At 37.1% G+C, this 24,552-nt stretch overlaps 1 protein-coding gene across 1 annotated transcript in view; it reads right to left on the reverse strand.

Moving 5' to 3' along the window:
* The window catches only part of side-II (sidestep II transmembrane protein), a 161,054-nt gene that overhangs the window by 117,538 nt on the left and 18,964 nt on the right, over nucleotides 1-24,552 (reverse strand). The gene's annotated exons all lie outside the window — the stretch shown is intronic.

Raw genomic sequence — 24,552 nt, forward strand, 5'->3', positions numbered from 1 at the left:
ATCTGCAGAATATAAACTAGTTTTCATATTATCTAACACATTAATGCATGTAATTGTCATCTTAACAAGAATCATTTTATGGTGGTCCATTTGATATTCGAGTTGATGTCCGTCAAATAATTGTTTTCGTTATTGTTCTTTAGAATATTGAGGTGGAATACGTGAAACCACAAGCGCTCTGCTCGATTAACAACTGACTTTTGTTAAGAAGTATTAGACTAGAGTTAAAATAAAGGTGGGTTTTCAAGGTGTGCTTCGACAGCAGACTGTTTGAAACCGAACACCAATAATTACCAACAAGTCTGTGGTGTCTCTAATAGAAATCTGTTATTTTATCTATAGGAATATAAAAACCATCGAATTTAAAGGTTAGGTTAGGTTGTTTAACATTTGTTTTCTTATAATGGTTATAATATATTTATACCAATACGACTATTCAGCAATATATATCGCTGATTCAATTACATGCAATCTTTTAATAAGGTTAATACTAATAGTGCATAACAGAAAACTATAACAGTACTTTCAACCCTTCTAATTTAAAGCATATAAATTGTATTAACTAGGAAAATGGGTTTCGTGTATTGGAATTATTCACAAGCTGATTTATATTTCATATATATTAGATATTGACCTATATTTTAATATTTATGCACGTACATGTTTTATTTAAAAATTGATTGGTAGATCAATAGCAACATTGTTTTTAAGAATAAAAAAGATTACAATCAAATTATCATTAACGTGGGTATCGAATAGGCCTGAATGGAAGTGTAGTGATCAATGCAATGGGGCGGTTCTCCTATTCTCTGTCTATGTTGAGGCAGAAGTTTAATTCTTTAATTATCGAATGTCAGTAAAGAGGTTGGGTAATGCCAGAAAACAGACTTTAATAAATAAATATTTCGTATGTGATGTCGAGTAATTAACGCACTTTATCTAGTGTTTTAAACTATTTATCTACTTAGGGTTTCTTTTGTTTTTTTATCAGTTTCCTGCAGTTCGAAGAAAGCATCGCCTTCATGTCTGTAAGATACGTGGAAGAATATACTTTAAGTTATGGCTTTGCTGTTTTGGCATCGATTTATTGGGGTGGCTAGTATCCACCCATGAATTATTTTTACTATTTTCGTATAAATATGCATATGCATGTATTCCATCATCATAATTTTTCGTCCTTTTTCTCTTTCTTGCTTGTTAATCAGTAAAAGGCAAGCGTTTATAAGTTTAACCAGCTTCTAGCCTTCATCAATCCTCCAATTTGATGGAAACACTTGTAAATATTTACGTAGGTACCTAGTTTTAAGTGAATGATTTTTGTTGTGTCCGCGTAGAGTCTTCATCCAGCTTGATTTGTAATTTCGCATCCTCAAAGTAGCTCTATGAAAGGTTCTATAAAAGGACCTTAGATATAGAATGGAGTAAAAAAGGTGGTGTTATCATCCGAAACAGGAATATTCTCAGAGATTATGTGCGTAGTCTGAAAATTATTTTGATATTCTGTCAAAATTAATATACATACGTTATATAAAACTAATTTTGAAGATATTAATTCTGATTAGTTTTTACCTTAAATTAAAAATCAAAATGTGACATTAACAGTGACCTGTTAATTAAGAGAAATAGGTTGACTAACACTAATTCTTGATATTTATTTAATGTTCTACCTAGATTTTGTAAAACTCTGCCTTATCATTACTTCTACAATAAACAAATAATCCATTCGACATTCGATTCCAATTAAAATGTGCTGTGTTTTGTTTTCCTAATTTGGCAGGTTTTGTGTTATTAGGCCTTTACTGAGCTAAAAATTCAAAGGTTTCCCTCTATTAAACTGTTAATTAGGGTTCCAAGTAATTTCGTTGTCGTTTATATTAGAATTCTTTTATGGGTTAATAATACGTTATGGCGGAATTACATTTTGCTATATAAAGTCCAAATTAGTTTATCTTTCTCTGTCTTTTTCATTCCCTCTTGTTCTCCTAACGTTTTCTAAACTAGAAAATTTGATGTTGCTAGGGTATATCGTTATATTTATCATAACACAATATAATAAGCCGGCTTGGTTGGCGCAGTGCTAAAGGCGACAGGACGGTCCACCTAATTTAGCGATAGTCGTGGGTTCGAATCCTGCTGGGGCATCGTCGTAAATATGTGTTTGTGATTGTCCTAGGCAAAATCCGATAAGGAAAATTATCCCAGTCACGCCAGTAACCAGGCTCGGTAAGATCGGATGTCTTCTGGGATGATTTCTAAGTTGGTCACTCGCCAGTCTGTAGGCTTAATGCCAAGGACCATGGTTTGGAGCCCACGTTAAACTGTAGGTCCAGTCCGGATAAACCCCTAGTTTGTAAAATACTTTAAAATATAGAAAAAAATGTATTATTATGTTGAGATTTTTCAAGCTTTGTTATGTAATTATTGTTAACATTTGGTATACAATTAGATCTTCATGTCATCAAAGAATGCTAGATATAGTAGTGTTTAAATATTCCATAATTTGGTACTAGGATCTTACCAGGAAGTAATATTGTTTAATTTGTAGTTGAGATACATAGTGGACCAAGTGACAGCAAGGATGGTTCAACAGGAAAACACTATTTCATCATCTTCGCGTTTCATTTACGCAAATATAATGATTAGAGAGAGTACACTCAATATGGAAGAAGCAATAAGAGATAACACTTTTTGACTGTGTATATTTCGTCACCAGATTCTTGTTATCGCTTTCGAATTTCTCTTATTCTTTACCATTTTTGTAGTACGAATTCTCCTTTGTTTCAAAATAGGCCTCACTTTCCGCGATCACTTCTTCATTCGACGAAAATTTCTTCCCAACGAGCATTTTTAGTGATCTGAGAACAGGAAATAGTCGCTGGGGCCAGATCTGGAGAATACGGTGGATGAGGAAGCAATTCGAAGCCCTATTCATGGATTTTTTCCACCGTTTTCACTGACTTGTGACACGGTTCATTGTTTTGGTGAAGCAGTACTTTATTTTTCTTTAAATGTCCAGTCCTTCAAACGATCCAATAACGCTATGTAATAGTCGCTGTTGATGGTCCTTTCTTTATCAAGGTACTCAATGAAAATTATACCATGCATATCCAAAATACAGACACCATAAACTTGCTAGCTGACAGCTGCGTTTTCCCACGCTTTTGAGCGGGTTCATTGTGTGCAGTCGAACCAACTTTTGTTATTATGAAAAAAAAATGATAAAAAGTAATTTCGCGTGTTGATAAAATATTGCTTTTTCAAGGGAACAAATACAGTTGAAGCATAAATTTGAGCGAAAGCTGATCGACAAAACTGAGGCCTATTTTAAAGCAAAGGACAAACCGTAAAAATGGTATCGAAAAGTTGGAGGGTGGCTGCAATCTGTGTATCACCATTGAAGGGAATTATGTTGAATAAGCAAAACTAATTTTGTTAAAATAATTTGTTTTACTATGGCGGGCTGGGGACTTTTCAACTGACCTGTTATAACATCTACAATTTCAACAAAGTTCCAAAGGATGTTTAATGGAATATCGTTAGCTGACAGCCGTTATAAGAGGGCAGTGCTGCACGCCTCCAAAAATTGACCCGAATTTTTAAACTTGTTTTATTGGATCGCTGTGACGTCAACATCGTTATTTCGACATGGTATTTTATGCTGCCAGAAAGATGGGAGTTGTAGAAAATGACCGAGAATATTTATTGAACCAATATTTCTTAATAAATGTTTTTTAAAGTGAAAAAATGATTAGAATACATGAAAGTACCTAATATATAAAGTTTTGAGGAGATTTAACTCTAACACTTCTTCCAGCATAGTTTATCCGTTATATTTTTTGGCGATGGTTACTGGAGCGCTTGGGAACTTTTACTTTCGGATAAAATATCTTCAAGAAAAGTTGAAAGATTTAAATGGATATGAGGCCATCAAAGAGCCAGCAAAACTGTTTGCGAATGAGCCACCAGAGTGCGCTTCAAGAAACGCTCCTCGCTTGTCGGTTTACCGGTCGCTCTTAACCGGATCGAGATAGGGGCGAGACGGAACGACAAACGCCAGAAATAATCCCGATGATGACCGAAATATAATCAGGCGGCTTTCGAATTTTATCGTTATCTGTTTCGTCAGTTCCGCCCGTATTTTATCACCCATTCGCTAAATATACGGCGGAGCGGGCCCCGAGACCGTAAGGAAAAAATTTATAACTTTAGATTTTACCGTAAAGTTGGAATAGGGGGCGTAGCGAGCGCGCCGCGTGTCGGCTGTAAAATTTGAATTTATGTATTTTTTTATTGGTCGTTGGGCCCGCGGATTAAAACAAAGTTTGCGATCGTCAATCTAAATTTTTTCGAGTTTTATAACGTATAATAAATTATCTAGGAGACTGTTGAGGTTTCGCTTCTTAATATTTGATGATGCGCTGTCTGTCTAGCGAAAATATCGACGAAAATTATTTTATCTGCTTAATTGTGTTACCGAATGTTAAATTATTGTTGTCGCGTGCAACTAAATAAATATTTATTGTTAGAAATTCTGTATATTATTTGAACACAAGCCATTGTTTAATGCTGCGTACAGACTGGGCTAACGAAAGACAACGAATGGGTTTGTTGGGATACTTCTAGTTCTGTTTTGGACCGTTTGGCGATGGCTAACGAAGTTTTGTTGGCTTTCGCTTGCAATCCGTAGAGATCAATCGGTAATATCAAAAGAAGTGAATGGAATCGACGAATGCGGTGTGGACGGTAGTATATACACTATAATCGCCCCGCCGTTGATAAGATACGGATTCACGCACAACGAGCGTTTTCTCATAACAACAAATGCAATATGTACATTTCATGGAAGGCCACCAATGAATATTCGGTATCCAACGCCGAATCTCATTCGTTGTCCTGTCTGTACGCAGTATAACGCTTTATTTATACTGTAGTTACCTTGAGGCATGTCGAATTTTACATCGTGGAATAACGGTCTACAATGTACCCAGAAATATAATCCCAGATATTGGACACAAGCGGGGTGCCAGCAGTGACAACTAGAATACGATAACGAATAGCTGGCAACCACTAAATGTATATCTGGGATGTGATTGAAGGGTATTTTCATGATTCAGTAACCGACGATCGTTTGGTTTAGACGTGCCACCATCTACTGCCCAAGCCTCATCTCCAGGTAACACCGATGTTATCCGTTTTATCTATTTTGTATTTTCCACATTTTTTATACTGTTTCAATAAATAACGGTCACATAATGTAAACACCACTGTTTCATTTCGTTTTACCTCCATTAACCGAGCCATATAAATTTACACTATAATACTATTTTGAAACAGTCCATGGTATACCAGGTATAATGGAAAGTTATTACCATCCTTTATCCTTTTCTTTACCTATCTTTTAGGTAAACTCTGGATTCCTTCCCAAAAACTGTGTGTCTTTTGAGCAAACTCGTTCATCGAGCAGAAAATGGCTCGAGAATCTTAGAAATTGGCGAACTGCTACTCTGCAAACCCATTGATGCAAACATTTGATAGTCGGACAGGGTGAGGAGAGTACGGCGGGTGCGACAATATTTCCCATGCAAGTGCTTTCAATGCTTTCTTGACCGGCTTCACTTTATGAGACGTGTCATCGTGCTGTAAAATTACATTACCGGGTCTTCGGGCCCTTTATGGACGTTTTATGGAAGTCGATCGGCTGAATTCGCCAGAAGAATTTTCAAAATAAATCCACTTTTCATCACCAGTCACAGGGTATTATCTTGTGATCAAAACGATTTTGCCCTGAAGTCAATCGGCCGAATTCGCCAGGAGAATTTTCAATATAAATCCACTTTTCATCACTAGGTAATGACTTTCCTGTACATCAAGCATTAAAGTTCTCCTTTGGGCTGAGTAAAGTTTTATATATAAGTGATGACATTTTTTCTTCTAAGACTACTCAACAACGCACAGAACTACATAAAATGTTTCTAGCACCTTCTGTCTTTCTATTCCTCAAACATAAGCATTGATTAAACCTAACTGAGTGATTTATTCTATGCTTACATATATTTTAACCATCTTTCTTTATATTATCATCTTTTTGTACTTCTTCAGCAATTTGTTAGGGCTTTTAACCCGCAATTTCGGGCCACCTAATATAAAACTATGTTCTTAACCATTGATGGACTTTATTTGCCAATTTGATTATTAAAAATACATTTTTTTACATATTTATTAATCCAACTCACATAAACGTTAAGGGCACCAAATCCAAATTTCAAATATATATTCAGCAAGAAGTCCGGCCAAGTAGTCAACCAGCTCCGAGGATTTTTCTTCCAAATTATTCAGTTAGAGTCAGCTCTAATAGTTAATAAACCTTCAAATAATCTCCATACTCAAACAATTCCAATCGTTTCCAAGAAACTTTTAATTAATTAACTTCAAACGAGTTAATTTAAACTCGTTGCTTATGTTTGTTTCCTATCCAATACGAAAGCAAACCACGTGATTTTTCTTCAACGACAAAGTGTTGGACAGTAATTCTCCACATCTACTGGAGTATTTTTTTCAACATTCAGATTCAGAAATCGGAAAATCGATTTGAAGGACCAAATTATTTTGGTCCGTGGTTTGAACTTAGCCGAAGTAACTTCGAACAGGAACAAAATCATGAGCTCCCCTCTTGCCAGTAAAATATGTTAGAGAGGTATTGATACTTTTGCATATTAAGGTGTTACAGTTTTATTCGAAATGTTTTTAGCGTAGTAATATTAGCATTGAGAGCGGGAGAATACAAAAAACGGTACAAACAAAGCGCAAAACAAAAGAGGATCACCTTGGTATTAGGGCTCTTTGAGATCAAATTTGTGAAATTAATAAAAGTAGTGAGTAGTCTATATAAACATAATCTAACGCAATTATATCAGAGAAAACTGTTCTGTCTAGAAAGCATATATAGAAAACTTAGGGACATGCAGCTCAATATATGTGTAATTATTCAGAATGTACAAGTATTGGGTTAGAATTTATGAGGAGATAATTAATAATAACCGTTTGGCAGATATGGACAATGCGTTAAAAAGAATGCATTTATTAAATCTAATTTTAGGAAGGCAATATACACACGCATTAACAGAGAAATTTAGGGAAAAATACGACGATATTAGAAACTTAACAATGGAACACATGAACGAAGGAAACATCAACTAAACCAGGATTGAGCCTCCAGAGGATACCACTATATAAAAAGTGCCTAGAACTCTACCTCATAGGTAGTGTAGAAAGAGGTTAAATGAAAACAAAACAAAACAACTCTAACCTACAAATTATTTTGTGTGTTTAATTTATTATAATGTTAAAATAAATTATATTTTATAACGTTATTTTGTTTCATTATCTTATTTTGATTAGTATTTTCTCATACTAGAGTGACGAAAACCAAAGGTTAAATTTGATGCGAAAACGTTGCCTGCATTATACATTTCGTTGACGTATATTGGCTGTTTTATTGGAAGGACCATTTGTTAACGATAGCACCATATGCACACCAAAACTTTATGACCATGCATATTCCATAGTGGTGTCGTGATCTAATCCATAGCTTCTTGCATAGCAATCTAGAAACTGTCAGAAACGTCATTATCATTTTCGATAGTTTATTCATCAAATGCGAAGCTGTCTTTATGTTAAAATCTACTAATTTATCTTAAAATCCGACAAGGAAAATGATCTCAGTCACCTCAGTATCCAGGTTGGGTAAGACCGGATGTCTTACTGTGATGATTTCTAAGTTAGTCAATCTCCAGTTGGTAGGCGTAATGCAGAGGACCGTGTTTCGGAGCCTAAGTTAAACAGTAGCTCCAGTTTAGAAAAAAAACCTTCGTTGATAAAAAGGAAACTTAAAAATATATATATATAAATATATATATTTATATATATATATATATATATATATATATATATATATATATATATATATATATATATATGTTGTTTACATTGTTACTTCGGTTTTCACTAATGGGTGTGCAGAATATAGCAGAATAAAAAGCGATATAAAACTCAAAGTTAAAACGGTTGTCGTAAAAGGAACACTAAAATCAGCACATACAAAAAAGCCTTTAATAAAATTCAATGCAATACATTTATCGCATTTGGAATTCGATCTATCGATGACAAATTTATCCGAATCCAAGAGGGAGACTGAGTACGTACGAGACTAAATACATTTTTCGCGGCAGATGGATTACGTGGGCCAACCCTCCTTCCGTTATGAACTACTAATACGCCATCAAAACGTGATAGGATATCAATCAGTCCCCTTTTCACGCTTTATTTGAGCTCTGTGCGCCGAGCGGCAAACGCGAATAAAACGCCATTAATACGACATTCGCGCGTCTAAAAAGTGTACAAAACCGATCGGCATTTAACGCCACGCGATCATATATTACTTTCTTAATACCGTAGATTGACTTTTTCGAATATTAGAAAAATGCCGTCGGGTCGTTCACGGCAGTTCATCATTTTCACGCTCTTTTATTTTAGTTCCGACGCTTTACGGGCTGTGAGGTAAAGGACAATTTTTAATATAGATTGGGAATATGCAAAATATCAAGGGGGTTTTCAATTTATAAGGGTTGAGAAAAAACTAATATCTGTTTTTTCCCAATAGATCCACATACCGCGCGAGTCGGTAATTACTTACCGCTTCTTGTAACATATTTGACTAGCCTTAAGTACGATAGGTTATGGTTGCGTCATCAAAATATATTTGGTAAACTCGTTTTAATACCAAAACATATTTTCCTTCTTGTTTTATCGCAGCCGAAATGAGATACAATATAGCCTTGATATTGCCTTAGCAAGACTTAAATCAGCCTCGAGATTTCCACCGCTGGTCTACGCTATGTCATCATATCCTAATCAATTAGTTCATTAACAATTCTCGCACCCTTAAGATGAATTTTTACAAAAACTTCTATTAATGACCGATTGGAACTTATCCAGAGAAGTGGAGAAAGGAGAGACAGGGCGAAACACGAGTTTATGACCGGAATCTGTACGAGAGAACACCCGAAACGCTGCGAATGCGATTCTTCGTCAGTTATCCAACATTATCCGGAATATCCAAGTAGGTTAAAGTAACGGGGCCATCGGAAGTCGAGTTAGTCCGACGCTTTACGGGCTCTGAGGTAAAGGACCATTTTTAATATAGATTGGAAAATGCAGAATATCAAGGGGGTTTTTAATTTATAAGGGTTGAGAAACCAATATCTGTTTTTTCCCAATAGATCCACATACCGCGTGACTCCGTGTAACATATTTGAATAGCCTTAAGTACGATAGGTTATGGTTGCGTCATCAAAATATATTTTGTAAACTCGTTTTAATACCAAAACATATTTTCCTTCTTGTTTTATCGCAGCCGAAATGAGATACAATATAGCCTTGATATTGCCTTAGCAAGACTTAAATCAGCTTCGAGATTTCCACCGCTGGTCTACGCTATGTCATCATATCCTAATCAATTAGTTCATTAACAATTTTCTCACCCTTAAGATGAATTTTTAAAAAAACTTCTATTAACGACCGATTGGAACTTATCCAGAGAAGTGGAGAAGAGACAGGGCGAAACACGAGTTTTTGACCGGAATCTGTACGAGAGAACCCCCGAAACGCGGCGAATGCGATTCTTCGTTAGTTATCCAACGTTATCCGGAATATCCAAGAAGGTTAAAGTAACGGGGCCATCGGAAATCGAGTTAGTCCGACGCTTTACGGGCTCTGAGGTAAAGGACAATTTTTAATATAGATTGGGAATATGCAAAATATCAAGGGGGTTTTCAATTTATAAGGGTTGAGAAAAAACTAATATCTGTTTTTTTCCCAATAGATCCACATACCGCGGGACTCGGTAATTACTTTCCGCTTCTTGCAACATATTTGACTAGCCTTAAGTACGATAGGTTATGGTTGCGTCATCAAAATATATTTTGTAAACTCGTTTCAATACCAAAACATATTTTTCTTCTTGTTTTATCGCAGCCGAAATAAGATATAATATAGCCTTGATATTGCTTTAGCAAGACTTAAATTAGCCTCGAGTTTTCCAGCGCTGGTCTACGCTATGTCATCATATCTTAATCAATAAGTTCATTAACAATTCTCGCACCCTTAAGATGAATTTTTACAAAAACTTCTATTAACGACCGATTGGAACTTATCCAGAGAAGTGGAGAAGGGAGAGACAGGGCGAAACACGAGTTTTTGACCGGAATCTGTACGAGAGAACACCCGAAATGCTGGGAATGCGATTCTTCGTTAGTTATCCAACATTATCCGGAATATCCAAGTAGGTTAAAGTAACGGGGCCATCGGAAATAGAGTTAGTCCGACGCTTTACGGGCTCTGAGGTAAAGAACCATTTTTAATATAGATTGGGAATATGCAAAATATCAAGGGAGTTTTTAATTTATAAGGGTTGAGAAACCAATGTCTGTTTTTTTCCCAATAGATCTACATACCGCGTGACTCGGTAATTACTTTCCGCTTCTTGTAACATATTTGACTAGCCTTATGAATAATAGGTTATGGTTGCGACATCGAAATATATTTTGTAAACTCGTTTTAATACCAAAACATATTTTCCTTCTTGATTTATCGCAGCCGAAATGAGATACAATATAGCCTTGATATTGCTTTAGCAAGACTTAAATCAGCCTCGAGATTTCCACCGCTGGTCTACGCTATGTCATCATATCCTAATCAATAAGTTCATTAACAATTCTCGCACCCTTAAGATGAATTTTTACAAAAACTTCTATTAACGACCGATTGGAACTTATCCAGAGAAGTGGAGAAGGGAGAGACAGGGCGAAACACGAGTTTTTGACCGGAATCTGTACGAGAAAACCCCCTAAACGCGGCGAATGCGATTCTTCGTTAGTTATCCAACATTATCCGGAATATCCAAGTAGGTTAAAGTTAACGGGGCCATCGGAAATCGAGTTAGTTCGGCGCTTTACGGGCTCTGAAGTAAAGAACCATTTTTAATATAGATTGGGAATATGCAAAATATCAAGGGAGTTTTTAATTTATAAGGGTTGAGAAAAAACTAATATCTGTTTTTTCCCAATAGATCTACATACCGCGCGAGTCAGTAATTATTTTCCGCTTCTTGCAACATATTTGACTAGCCTTAAGTACGATAGGTTATGGTTGCGTCATCAAAATATATTTTGTAAACTCGTTTTAATACCAAAACATATTTTCCTTCTTGATTTATCGCAGCCGAAATGAGATACAATATAGCCTTGATATTGCCTTAGCAAGACTTAAATCAGCCTCGAGATTTCCACCGCTGGTCTACGCTATGTCATCATATCCTAATCAATTAGTTCATTAACAATTCTCGCACCCTTAAGATGAATTTTTACAAAAACTTCTATTAACGACCGATTGAAACTTATCCAGAGAAGTGGAGAAAGGAGAGACAGGGCGAAACATGAGTTTATGACCGGAATCTGTACGAGAGAACACCCGGAACGCTGCGAATGCAATTCTTCGTTAGTTATCCAACATTATCCGGAATATCCAAGTAGGTTAAAGTAACGGGGCCATCGGAAATCGAGTTAATTCGACGCTTTACGGGCTCTGAGGTAAAGAACAATTTTTAATATAGATTGAGAATATGCAAAATATCAAGGGAGTTTTCAATTTATAAGGGTTGAGAAAAAACTAATATCTGTTTTTTCCCAATAGATCTACATACGGCGCGAGTCGGTAATTACTTTCCGCTTCTTGCAACATATTTGACTAGCCTTAAGTACGATAGGTTATGGTTGCGTCATCAAAATATATTTTGTAAACTCGTTTTAATACCAAAACATATTTTCCTTCTTGATTTATCGCAGCCAAAATGAGATACAATATAGCCTTGATATTGCCTTAGCAAGACTTAAATCAGCCTCGAGATTTCCACCGCTGGTCTACGCTATGTCATCATATCCTAATCAATTAGTTCATTAACAATTCTCGCACCCTTAAGATGAATTTTTACAAAAACTTCTATTAACGACCGATTGAAACTTATCCAGAGAAGTGGAGAAAGGAGAGACAGGGCGAAACATGAGTTTATGACCGGAATCTGTACGAGAGAACACCCGGAACGCTGCGAATGCAATTCTTCGTTAGTTATCCAACATTATCCGGAATATCCAAGTAGGTTAAAGTAACGGGGCCATCGGAAATCGAGTTAATTCGACGCTTTACGGGCTCTGAGGTAAAGAACAATTTTTAATATAGATTGAGAATATGCAAAATATCAAGGGAGTTTTCAATTTATAAGGGTTGAGAAAAAACTAATATCTGTTTTTTCCCAATAGATCTACATACGGCGCGAGTCGGTAATTACTTTCCGCTTCTTGCAACATATTTGACTAGCCTTAAGTACGATAGGTTATGGTTGCGTCATCAAAATATATTTTGTAAACTCGTTTTAATACCAAAACATATTTTCCTTCTTGATTTATCGCAGCCGAAATGAGATACAATATAGCTTTGATATTGCCTTAGCAAGACTTAAATCAGCCTCGAGATTTCCACCGCTGGTCTACGCTATGTCATCATATCCTAATCAATTAGTTCATTAACAATTCTCGCACCCTTAAGATGAATTTTTACAAAAACTTCTATTAACGACCGATTGAAACTTATCCAGAGAAGTGGAGAAAGGAGAGACAGGGCGAAACATGAGTTTATGACCGGAATCTGTACGAGAGAACACCCGGAACGCTGCGAATGCAATTCTTCGTTAGTTATCCAACATTATCCGGAATATCCAAGTAGGTTAAAGTAACGGGGCCATCGGAAATCGAGTTAATTCGACGCTTTACGGGCTCTGAGGTAAAGAACAATTTTTAATATAGATTGAGAATATGCAAAATATCAAGGGAGTTTTCAATTTATAAGGGTTGAGAAAAAACTAATATCTGTTTTTTCCCAATAGATCTACATACGGCGCGAGTCGGTAATTACTTTCCGCTTCTTGCAACATATTTGACTAGCCTTAAGTACGATAGGTTATGGTTGCGTCATCAAAATATATTTTGTAAACTCGTTTTAATACCAAAACATATTTTCCTTCTTGATTTATCGCAGCCGAAATGAGATACAATATAGCCTTGATATTGCCTTAGCAAGACTTAAATCAGCCTCGAGTTTTCCAGCGCTGGTCTACGCTATGTCATCATATCCTAATCAATAAGTTCATTAACAATTCTCGCACCCTTAAGACGAATTTTTACAAAAACTTCTATTAACGACCGATTGGAACTTATCCAGAGAAGTGGAGAAGGGAGAGACAGGGCGAAACACGAGTTTTTGACTGGAATCTGTACGAGAGAACCCCCGAAACGCGGCGAATGCGATTCTTCGTCAGTTATCCAACATTATCCGGAATATCCAAGTAGGTTAAAGTAACGGGGCCATCGGAAGTCGAGTTAGTCCGACGCTTTACGGGCTCTGAGGTAAAGGACCATTTTTAATATAGATTGGAAAATGCAGAATATCAAGGGGGTTTTTAATTTATAAGGGTTGAGAAACCAATATCTGTTTTTTCCCAATAGATCCACATACCGCGTGACTCCGTGTAACATATTTGAATAGCCTTAAGTACGATAGGTTATGGTTGCGTCATCAAAATATATTTTGTAAACTCGTTTTAATACCAAAACATATTTTCCTTCTTGTTTTATCGCAGCCGAAATGAGATACAATATAGCCTTGATATTGCCTTAGCAAGACTTAAATCAGCCTCGAAATTTCCACCACTGGTCTACGCTATGTCATCATATCCTAATCAATTAGTTCATTAACAATTTTCTCACCCTTAAGACGAATTTTTACAAAAACTTCTATTAACGACCGATTGGAACTTATCCAGAGAAGTGGAGAAGGGAGAGACAGGGCGAAACACGAGTTTTTGACTGGAATCTGTACGAGAGAACCCCCGAAACGCGGCGAATGCGATTCTTCGTCAGTTATCCAACATTATCCGGAATATCCAAGTAGGTTAAAGTAACGGGGCCATCGGAAGTCGAGTTAGTCCGACGCTTTACGGGCTCTGAGGTAAAGGACCATTTTTAATATAGATTGGAAAATGCAGAATATCAAGGGGGTTTTTAATTTATAAGGGTTGAGAAACCAATATCTGTTTTTTCCCAATAGATCCACATACCGCGTGACTCCGTGTAACATATTTGAATAGCCTTAAGTACGATAGGTTATGGTTGCGTCATCAAAATATATTTTGTAAACTCGTTTTAATACCAAAACATATTTTCCTTCTTGATTTATCGCAGCCGAAATGAGATACAATATAGCCTTGATATTGCCTTAGCAAGACTTAAATCAGCCTCGAAATTTCCACCACTGGTCTACGCTATGTCATCATATCCTAATCAATTAGTTCATTAACAATTTTCTCACCCTTAAGACGAATTTTTACAAAAACTTCTATTAACGACCGATTGGAACTTATCCAGAGAAGTGGAGAAGGGAGAGACAGGGCGAAACACGAGTTTTTGACTGGAATCTGTACGAGAGAACCCCCGAAACGCGGCGAATGCGATTCTTCGTCAGTTATCCAACATTATCCGGAATATCCAAGTAGGTTAAAGTAACGGGGCCATCGGAAGTCGAGTTAGTCCGACGCTTTACGGGCTCTGAGGTAAAGGACCATTTTTAATATAGATTGGAAAATGCAGAATATCAAGGGGGTTTTTAATTTATAAGGGTTGAGAAACCAATATCTGTTTTTTCCCAATAGATCCACATACCGCGTGACTCCGTGTAACATATTTGAATAGCCTTAAGTACGATAGGTTATGGTTGCGTCATCAAAATATATTTTGTAAACTCGTTTTAATACCAAAACATATTTTCCTTCTTGTTTTATCGCAGCCGAAATGAGATACAATATAGCCTTGATATTGCCTTAGCAAGACTTAAATCAGCCTCGAAATTTCCACCGCTGGTCTACGCTATGTCATCATATCCTAATCAATTAGTTCATTAACAATTTTCTCACCCTTAAGACGAATTTTTACAAAAACTTCTATTAACGACCGATTGGAACTTATCCAGAGAAGTGGAGAAGGGAGAGACAGGGCGAAACACGAGTTTTTGACTGGAATCTGTACGAGAGAACCCCCGAAACGCGGCGAATGCGATTCTTCGTCAGTTATCCAACATTATCCGGAATATCCAAGTAGGTTAAAGTAACGGGGCCATCGGAAGTCGAGTTAGTCCGACGCTTTACGGGCTCAGAGGTAAAGGACCATTTTTAATATAGATTGGAAAATGCAGAATATCAAGGGGGTTTTTAATTTATAAGGGTTGAGAAACCAATATCTGTTTTTTCCCAATAGATCCACATACCGCGTGACTCCGTGTAACATATTTGAATAGCCTTAAGTACGATAGGTTATGGTTGCGTCATCAAAATATATTTTGTAAACTCGTTTTAATACCAAAACATATTTTCCTTCTTGTTTTATCGCAGCCGAAATGAGATACAATATAGCCTTGATATTGCCTTAGCAAGACTTAAATCAGCCTCGAAATTTCCACCACTGGTCTACGCTATGTCATCATATCCTAATCAATTAGTTCATTAACAATTTTCTCACCCTTAAGACGAATTTTTACAAAAACTTCTATTAACGACCGATTGGAACTTATCCAGAGAAGTGGAGAAGGGAGAGACAGGGCGAAACACGAGTTTTTGACCGGAATCTGTACGAGAGAACCCCCTAAACGCGGCGAATGCGATTCTTCGTTAGTTATCCAACATTATCCGGAATATCCAAGTAGGTTAAAGTTAACGGGGCCATCGGAAATCGAGTTAGTTCGGCGCTTTACGGGCTCTGAAGTAAAGAACCATTTTTAATATAGATTGGGAATATGCAAAATATCAAGGGAGTTTTTAATTTATAAGGGTTGAGAAAAAACTAATATCTGTTTTTTCCCAATAGATCTACATACGGCGCGAGTCGGTAATTACTTTCCGCTTCTTGCAACATATTTTACTAGCCTTAAGTACGATAGGTTATGGTTGCGTCATCAAAATATATTTTGTAAACTAGTTTTAATACCAAAACATATTTTCCTTCTTGTTTTATCGCAGCCAAAATGAGATACAATATAGCCTTGATATTGCTTTAGCAAGACTTAAATTAGCCTCGAAATTTCCACCACTGGTCTACGCTATGTCATCATATCCTAATCAATTAGTTCATTAACAATTTTCTCACCCTTAAGACGAATTTTTACAAAAACTTCTATTAACGACCGATTGGAACTTATCCAGAGAAGTGGAGAAGGGAGAGACAGGGCGAAACACGAGTTTTTGACCGGAATCTGTACGAGAAAACCCCCTAAACGCGGCGAATGCGATTCTTCGTTAGTTATCCAACATTATCCGGAATATCCAAGTAGGTTAAAGTTAACGGGGCCATCGGAAATCGAGTTAGTTCGGCGCTTTACGGGCTCTGAAGTAAAGAACCATTTTTAATATAGATTGGGAATATGCAAAATATCAAGGGAGTTTTTAATTTATAAGGGTTGAGAAAAAACTAATATCTGTTTTTTCCCAATAGATCTACATACGGCGCGAGTCGGTAATTACTTTCCGCTTCTTGCAACATATTTTACTAGCCTTAAGTACGATAGGTTATGGTTGCGTCATCAAAATATATTTTGTAAACTAGTTTTAATACCAAAACATATTTTCCTTCTTGTTTTATCGCAGCCAAAATGAGATACAATATAGCCTTGATATTGCTTTAGCAAGACTTAAATTAGCCTCGAAATTTCCACCACTGGTCTACGCTATGTCATCATATCCTAATCAATTAGTTCATTAACAATTTTCTCACCCTTAAGACGAATTTTTACAAAAACTTCTATTAACGACCGATTGGAACTTATCCAGAGAAGTGGAGAAGGGAGAGACAGGGCGAAACACGAGTTTTTGACCGGAATCTGTACGAGAGAACACCCGAAATGCTGGGAATGCGATTCTTCGTTAGTTATCCAACATTATCCGGAATATCCAAGTAGGTTAAAGTAACGGGGCCATCGGAAATAGAGTTAGTCCGACGCTTTACGGGCTCTGAGGTAAAGAACCATTTTTAATATAGATTGGGAATATGCAAAATATCAAGGGAGTTTTTAATTTATAAGGGTTGAGAAACCAATGTCTGTTTTTTTCCCAATAGATCTACATACCGCGTGACTCGGTAATTACTTTCCGCTTCTTGTAACATATTTGACTAGCCTTATGAATAATAGGTTATGGTTGCGACATCGAAATATATTTTGTAAACTCGTTTTAATACCAAAACATATTTTCCTTCTTGATTTATCGCAGCCGAAATGAGATACAATATAGCCTTGATATTGCCTTAGCAAGACTTAAATCAGCCTCGAAATTTCCACCACTGGTCTACGCTATGTCATCATATCCTAATCAATTAGTTCATTAACAATTTTCTCACCCTTAAGACGAATTTTTACAAAAACTTCTATTAACGACCGATTGGAACTTATCCAGAGAAGTGGAGAAGGGAGAGACAGGGCGAAACACGAGTTTTTGACTGGAATCTGTACGAGAGAACCCCCGAAACGCGGCGAATGCGATTCTTCGTCAGTTATCCAACATTATCCGGAATATCCAAGTAGGTTAAAGTAACGGGGCCATCGGAAGTCGAGTTAGTCCGACGCTTTACGGGCTCTGAGGTAAAGGACCATTTTTAATATAGATTGGAAAATGCAGAATATCAAGGGGGTTTTTAATTTATAAGGGTTGAGAAACCAATATCTGTTTTTTCCCAATAGATCCACATACCGCGTGACTCCGTGTAACATATTTGAATAGCCTTAAGTACGATAGGTTATGGTTGCGTCATCAAAATATATTTTGTAAACTCGTTTTAATACCAAAACATATTTTCCTTCTTGTTTTATCGCAGCCGAAATGAGATACAATATAGCCTTGATATTGCCTTAGCAAGACTTAAATCAGCCTCGAAATTTCCACCACTGGTCTACGCTATGTCATCATATCCTAATCAATTAGTTCATTAACAATTTTCTCACCCTTAAGACGAATTTTTACAAAAACTTCTATTAACGACCGATTGGAACTTATCCAGAGAAGTGGAGAAGGGAGAGACAGGGCGAAACACGAGTTTTTGACTGGAATCTGTACGAGAGAACCCCCGAAACGCGGCGAATGCGATTCTTCGTCAGTTATCCAACATTATCCGGAATATCCAAGTAGGTTAAAGTAACGGGGCCATCGGAAGTCGAGTTAGTCCGACGCTTTACGGGCTCTGAGGTAAAGGACCATTTTTAATATAGATTGGAAAATGCAGAATATCAAGGGGGTTTTTAATTTATAAGGGTTGAGAAACCAATATCTGTTTTTTCCCAATAGATCCACATACCGCGTGACTCCGTGTAACATATTTGAATAGCCTTAAGTACGATAGGTTATGGTTGCGTCATCAAAATATATTTTGTAAACTCGTTTTAATACCAAAACATATTTTCCTTCTTGATTTATCGCAGCCGAAATGAGATACAATATAGCCTTGATATTGCCTTAGCAAGACTTAAATCAGCCTCGAAATTTCCACCACTGGTCTACGCTATGTCATCATATCCTAATCAATTAGTTCATTAACAATTTTCTCACCCTTAAGACGAATTTTTACAAAAACTTCTATTAACGACCGATTGGAACTTATCCAGAGAAGTGGAGAAGGGAGAGACAGGGCGAAACACGAGTTTTTGACTGGAATCTGTACGAGAGAACCCCCGAAACGCGGCGAATGCGATTCTTCGTCAGTTATCCAACATTATCCGGAATATCCAAGTAGGTTAAAGTAACGGGGCCATCGGAAGTCGAGTTAGTCCGACGCTTTACGGGCTCTGAGGTAAAGGACCATTTTTAATATAGATTGGAAAATGCAGAATATCAAGGGGGTTTTTAATTTATAAGGGTTGAGAAACCAATATCTGTTTTTTCCCAATAGATCCACATACCGCGTGACTCCGTGTAACATATTTGAATAGCCTTAAGTACGATAGGTTATGGTTGCGTCATCAAAATATATTTTGTAAACTCGTTTTAATACCAAAACATATTTTCCTTCTTGTTTTATCGCAGCCGAAATGAGATACAATATAGCCTTGATATTGCCTTAGCAAGACTTAAATCAGCCTCGAAATTTCCACCGCTGGTCTACGCTATGTCATCATATCCTAATCAATTAGTTCATTAACAATTTTCTCACCCTTAAGACGAATTTTTACAAAAACTTCTATTAACGACCGATTGGAACTTATCCAGAGAAGTGGAGAAGGGAGAGACAGGGCGAAACACGAGTTTTTGACTGGAATCTGTACGAGAGAACCCCCGAAACGCGGCGAATGCGATTCTTCGTCAGTTATCCAACATTATCCGGAATATCCAAGTAGGTTAAAGTAACGGGGCCATCGGAAGTCGAGTTAGTCCGACGCTTTACGGGCTCAGAGGTAAAGGACCATTTTTAATATAGATTGGAAAATGCAGAATATCAAGGGGGTTTTTAATTTATAAGGGTTGAGAAACCAATATCTGTTTTTTCCCAATAGATCCACATACCGCGTGACTCCGTGTAACATATTTGAATAGCCTTAAGTACGATAGGTTATGGTTGCGTCATCAAAATATATTTTGTAAACTCGTTTTAATACCAAAACATATTTTCCTTCTTGTTTTATCGCAGCCGAAATGAGATACAATATAGCCTTGATATTGCCTTAGCAAGACTTAAATCAGCCTCGAAATTTCCACCGCTGGTCTACGCTATGTCATCATATCCTAATCAATTAGTTCATTAACAATTTTCTCACCCTTAAGACGAATTTTTACAAAAACTTCTATTAACGACCGATTGGAACTTATCCAGAGAAGTGGAGAAGGGAGAGACAGGGCGAAACACGAGTTTTTGACTGGAATCTGTACGAGAGAACCCCCGAAACGCGGCGAATGCGATTCTTCGTCAGTTATCCAACATTATCCGGAATATCCAAGTAGGTTAAAGTAACGGGGCCATCGGAAGTCGAGTTAGTCCGACGCTTTACGGGCTCTGAGGTAAAGGACCATTTTTAATATAGATTGGAAAATGCAGAATATCAAGGGGGTTTTTAATTTATAAGGGTTGAGAAACCAATATCTGTTTTTTCCCAATAGATCCACATACCGCGTGACTCCGTGTAACATATTTGAATAGCCTTAAGTACGATAGGTTATGGTTGCGTCATCAAAATATATTTTGTAAACTCGTTTTAATACCAAAACATATTTTCCTTCTTGTTTTATCGCAGCCGAAATGAGATACAATATAGCCTTGATATTGCCTTAGCAAGACTTAAATCAGCCTCGAAATTTCCACCACTGGTCTACGCTATGTCATCATATCCTAATCAATTAGTTCATTAACAATTTTCTCACCCTTAAGACGAATTTTTACAAAAACTTCTATTAACGACCGATTGGAACTTATCCAGAGAAGTGGAGAAGGGAGAGACAGGGCGAAACACGAGTTTTTGACTGGAATCTGTACGAGAGAACCCCCGAAACGCGGCGAATGCGATTCTTCGTCAGTTATCCAACATTATCCGGAATATCCAAGTAGGTTAAAGTAACGGGGCCATCGGAAGTCGAGTTAGTCCGACGCTTTACGGGCTCTGAGGTAAAGGACCATTTTTAATATAGATTGGAAAATGCAGAATATCAAGGGGGTTTTTAATTTATAAGGGTTGAGAAACCAATATCTGTTTTTTCCCAATAGATCCACATACCGCGTGACTCCGTGTAACATATTTGAATAGCCTTAAGTACGATAGGTTATGGTTGCGTCATCAAAATATATTTTGTAAACTCGTTTTAATACCAAAACATATTTTCCTTCTTGATTTATCGCAGCCGAAATGAGATACAATATAGCCTTGATATTGCCTTAGCAAGACTTAAATCAGCCTCGAAATTTCCACCACTGGTCTACGCTATGTCATCATATCCTAATCAATTAGTTCATTAACAATTTTCTCACCCTTAAGACGAATTTTTACAAAAACTTCTATTAACGACCGATTGGAACTTATCCAGAGAAGTGGAGAAGGGAGAGACAGGGCGAAACACGAGTTTTTGACTGGAATCTGTACGAGAGAACCCCCGAAACGCGGCGAATGCGATTCTTCGTCAGTTATCCAACATTATCCGGAATATCCAAGTAGGTTAAAGTAACGGGGCCATCGGAAGTCGAGTTAGTCCGACGCTTTACGGGCTCTGAGGTAAAGGACCATTTTTAATATAGATTGGAAAATGCAGAATATCAAGGGGGTTTTTAATTTATAAGGGTTGAGAAACCAATATCTGTTTTTTCCCAATAGATCCACATACCGCGTGACTCCGTGTAACATATTTGAATAGCCTTAAGTACGATAGGTTATGGTTGCGTCATCAAAATATATTTTGTAAACTCGTTTTAATACCAAAACATATTTTCCTTCTTGTTTTATCGCAGCCGAAATGAGATACAATATAGCCTTGATATTGCCTTAGCAAGACTTAAATCAGCCTCGAAATTTCCACCGCTGGTCTACGCTATGTCATCATATCCTAATCAATTAGTTCATTAACAATTTTCTCACCCTTAAGACGAATTTTTACAAAAACTTCTATTAACGACCGATTGGAACTTATCCAGAGAAGTGGAGAAGGGAGAGACAGGGCGAAACACGAGTTTTTGACTGGAATCTGTACGAGAGAACCCCCGAAACGCGGCGAATGCGATTCTTCGTCAGTTATCCAACATTATCCGGAATATCCAAGTAGGTTAAAGTAACGGGGCCATCGGAAGTCGAGTTAGTCCGACGCTTTACGGGCTCAGAGGTAAAGGACCATTTTTAATATAGATTGGAAAATGCAGAATATCAAGGGGGTTTTTAATTTATAAGGGTTGAGAAACCAATATCTGTTTTTTCCCAATAGATCCACATACCGCGTGACTCCGTGTAACATATTTGAATAGCCTTAAGTACGATAGGTTATGGTTGCGTCATCAAAATATATTTTGTAAACTCGTTTTAATACCAAAACATATTTTCCTTCTTGTTTTATCGCAGCCGAAATGAGATACAATATAGCCTTGATATTGCCTTAGCAAGACTTAAATCAGCCTCGAAATTTCCACCACTGGTCTACGCTATGTCATCATATCCTAATCAATTAGTTCATTAACAATTTTCTCACCCTTAAGACGAATTTTTACAAAAACTTCTATTAACGACCGATTGGAACTTATCCAGAGAAGTGGAGAAGGGAGAGACAGGGCGAAACACGAGTTTTTGACCGGAATCTGTACGAGAGAACCCCCTAAACGCGGCGAATGCGATTCTTCGTTAGTTATCCAACATTATCCGGAATATCCAAGTAGGTTAAAGTTAACGGGGCCATCGGAAATCGAGTTAGTTCGGCGCTTTACGGGCTCTGAAGTAAAGAACCATTTTTAATATAGATTGGGAATATGCAAAATATCAAGGGAGTTTTTAATTTATAAGGGTTGAGAAAAAACTAATATCTGTTTTTTCCCAATAGATCTACATACGGCGCGAGTCGGTAATTACTTTCCGCTTCTTGCAACATATTTTACTAGCCTTAAGTACGATAGGTTATGGTTGCGTCATCAAAATATATTTTGTAAACTAGTTTTAATACCAAAACATATTTTCCTTCTTGTTTTATCGCAGCCAAAATGAGATACAATATAGCCTTGATATTGCTTTAGCAAGACTTAAATTAGCCTCGAAATTTCCACCACTGGTCTACGCTATGTCATCATATCCTAATCAATTAGTTCATTAACAATTTTCTCACCCTTAAGACGAATTTTTACAAAAACTTCTATTAACGACCGATTGGAACTTATCCAGAGAAGTGGAGAAGGGAGAGACAGGGCGAAACACGAGTTTTTGACCGGAATCTGTACGAGAGAACCCCCGAAACGCGGCGAATGCGATTCTTCGTTAGTTATCCAACATTATCCGGAATATCCAAGTAGGTTAAAGTTAACGGGGCCATCGGAAATCGAGTTAGTTCGGCGCTTTACGGGCTCTGAAGTAAAGAACCATTTTTAATATAGATTGGGAATATGCAAAATATCAAGGGAGTTTTTAATTTATAAGGGTTGAGAAAAAACTAATATCTGTTTTTCCCAATAGATCTACATACGGCGCGAGTCGGTAATTACTTTCCGCTTCTTGCAACATATTTTACTAGCCTTAAGTACGATAGGTTATGGTTGCGTCATCAAAATATATTTTGTAAACTAGTTTTAATACCAAAACATATTTTCCTTCTTGTTTTATCGCAGCCAAAATGAGATACAATATAGCCTTGATATTGCTTTAGCAAGACTTAAATTAGCCTCGAAATTTCCACCACTGGTCTACGCTATGTCATCATATCCTAATCAATTAGTTCATTAACAATTTTCTCACCCTTAAGACGAATTTTTACAAAAACTTCTATTAACGACCGATTGGAACTTATCCAGAGAAGTGGAGAAGGGAGAGACAGGGCGAAACACGAGTTTTTGACCGGAATCTGTACGAGAGAACACCCGAAATGCTGGGAATGCGATTCTTCGTTAGTTATCCAACATTATCCGGAATATCCAAGTAGGTTAAAGTAACGGGGCCATCGGAAATAGAGTTAGTCCGACGCTTTACGGGCTCTGAGGTAAAGAACCATTTTTAATATAGATTGGGAATATGCAAAATATCAAGGGAGTTTTTAATTTATAAGGGTTGAGAAACCAATGTCTGTTTTTTTCCCAATAGATCTACATACCGCGTGACTCGGTAATTACTTTCCGCTTCTTGTAACATATTTGACTAGCCTTATGAATAATAGGTTATGGTTGCGACATCGAAATATATTTTGTAAACTCGTTTTAATACCAAAACATATTTTCCTTCTTGATTTATCGCAGCCGAAATGAGATACAATATAGCCTTGATATTGCCTTAGCAAGACTTAAATCAGCCTCGAAATTTCCACCACTGGTCTACGCTATGTCATCATATCCTAATCAATTAGTTCATTAACAATTTTCTCACCCTTAAGACGAATTTTTACAAAAACTTCTATTAACGACCGATTGGAACTTATCCAGAGAAGTGGAGAAGGGAGAGACAGGGCGAAACACGAGTTTTTGACCGGAATCTGTACGAGAGAACCCCCGAAACGCGGCGAATGCGATTCTTCGTTAGTTATCCAACATTATCCGGAATATCCAAGTAGGTTAAAGTAACGGGGCCATCGGAAGTCGAGTTAGTCCGACGCTTTACGGGCTCTGAGGTAAAGGACCATTTTTAATATAGATTGGAAAATGCAGAATATCAAGGGGGTTTTTAATTTATAAGGGTTGAGAAACCAATATCTGTTTT

The sequence above is a fragment of the Rhynchophorus ferrugineus genome, unplaced genomic scaffold, assembly GCF_030347505.1.
Source record: "Rhynchophorus ferrugineus isolate W39M unplaced genomic scaffold, kcgeb_rfMv2 rfM4, whole genome shotgun sequence".
In the NCBI taxonomy this organism is placed as follows: Eukaryota; Metazoa; Arthropoda; class Insecta; order Coleoptera; family Curculionidae; genus Rhynchophorus; species Rhynchophorus ferrugineus.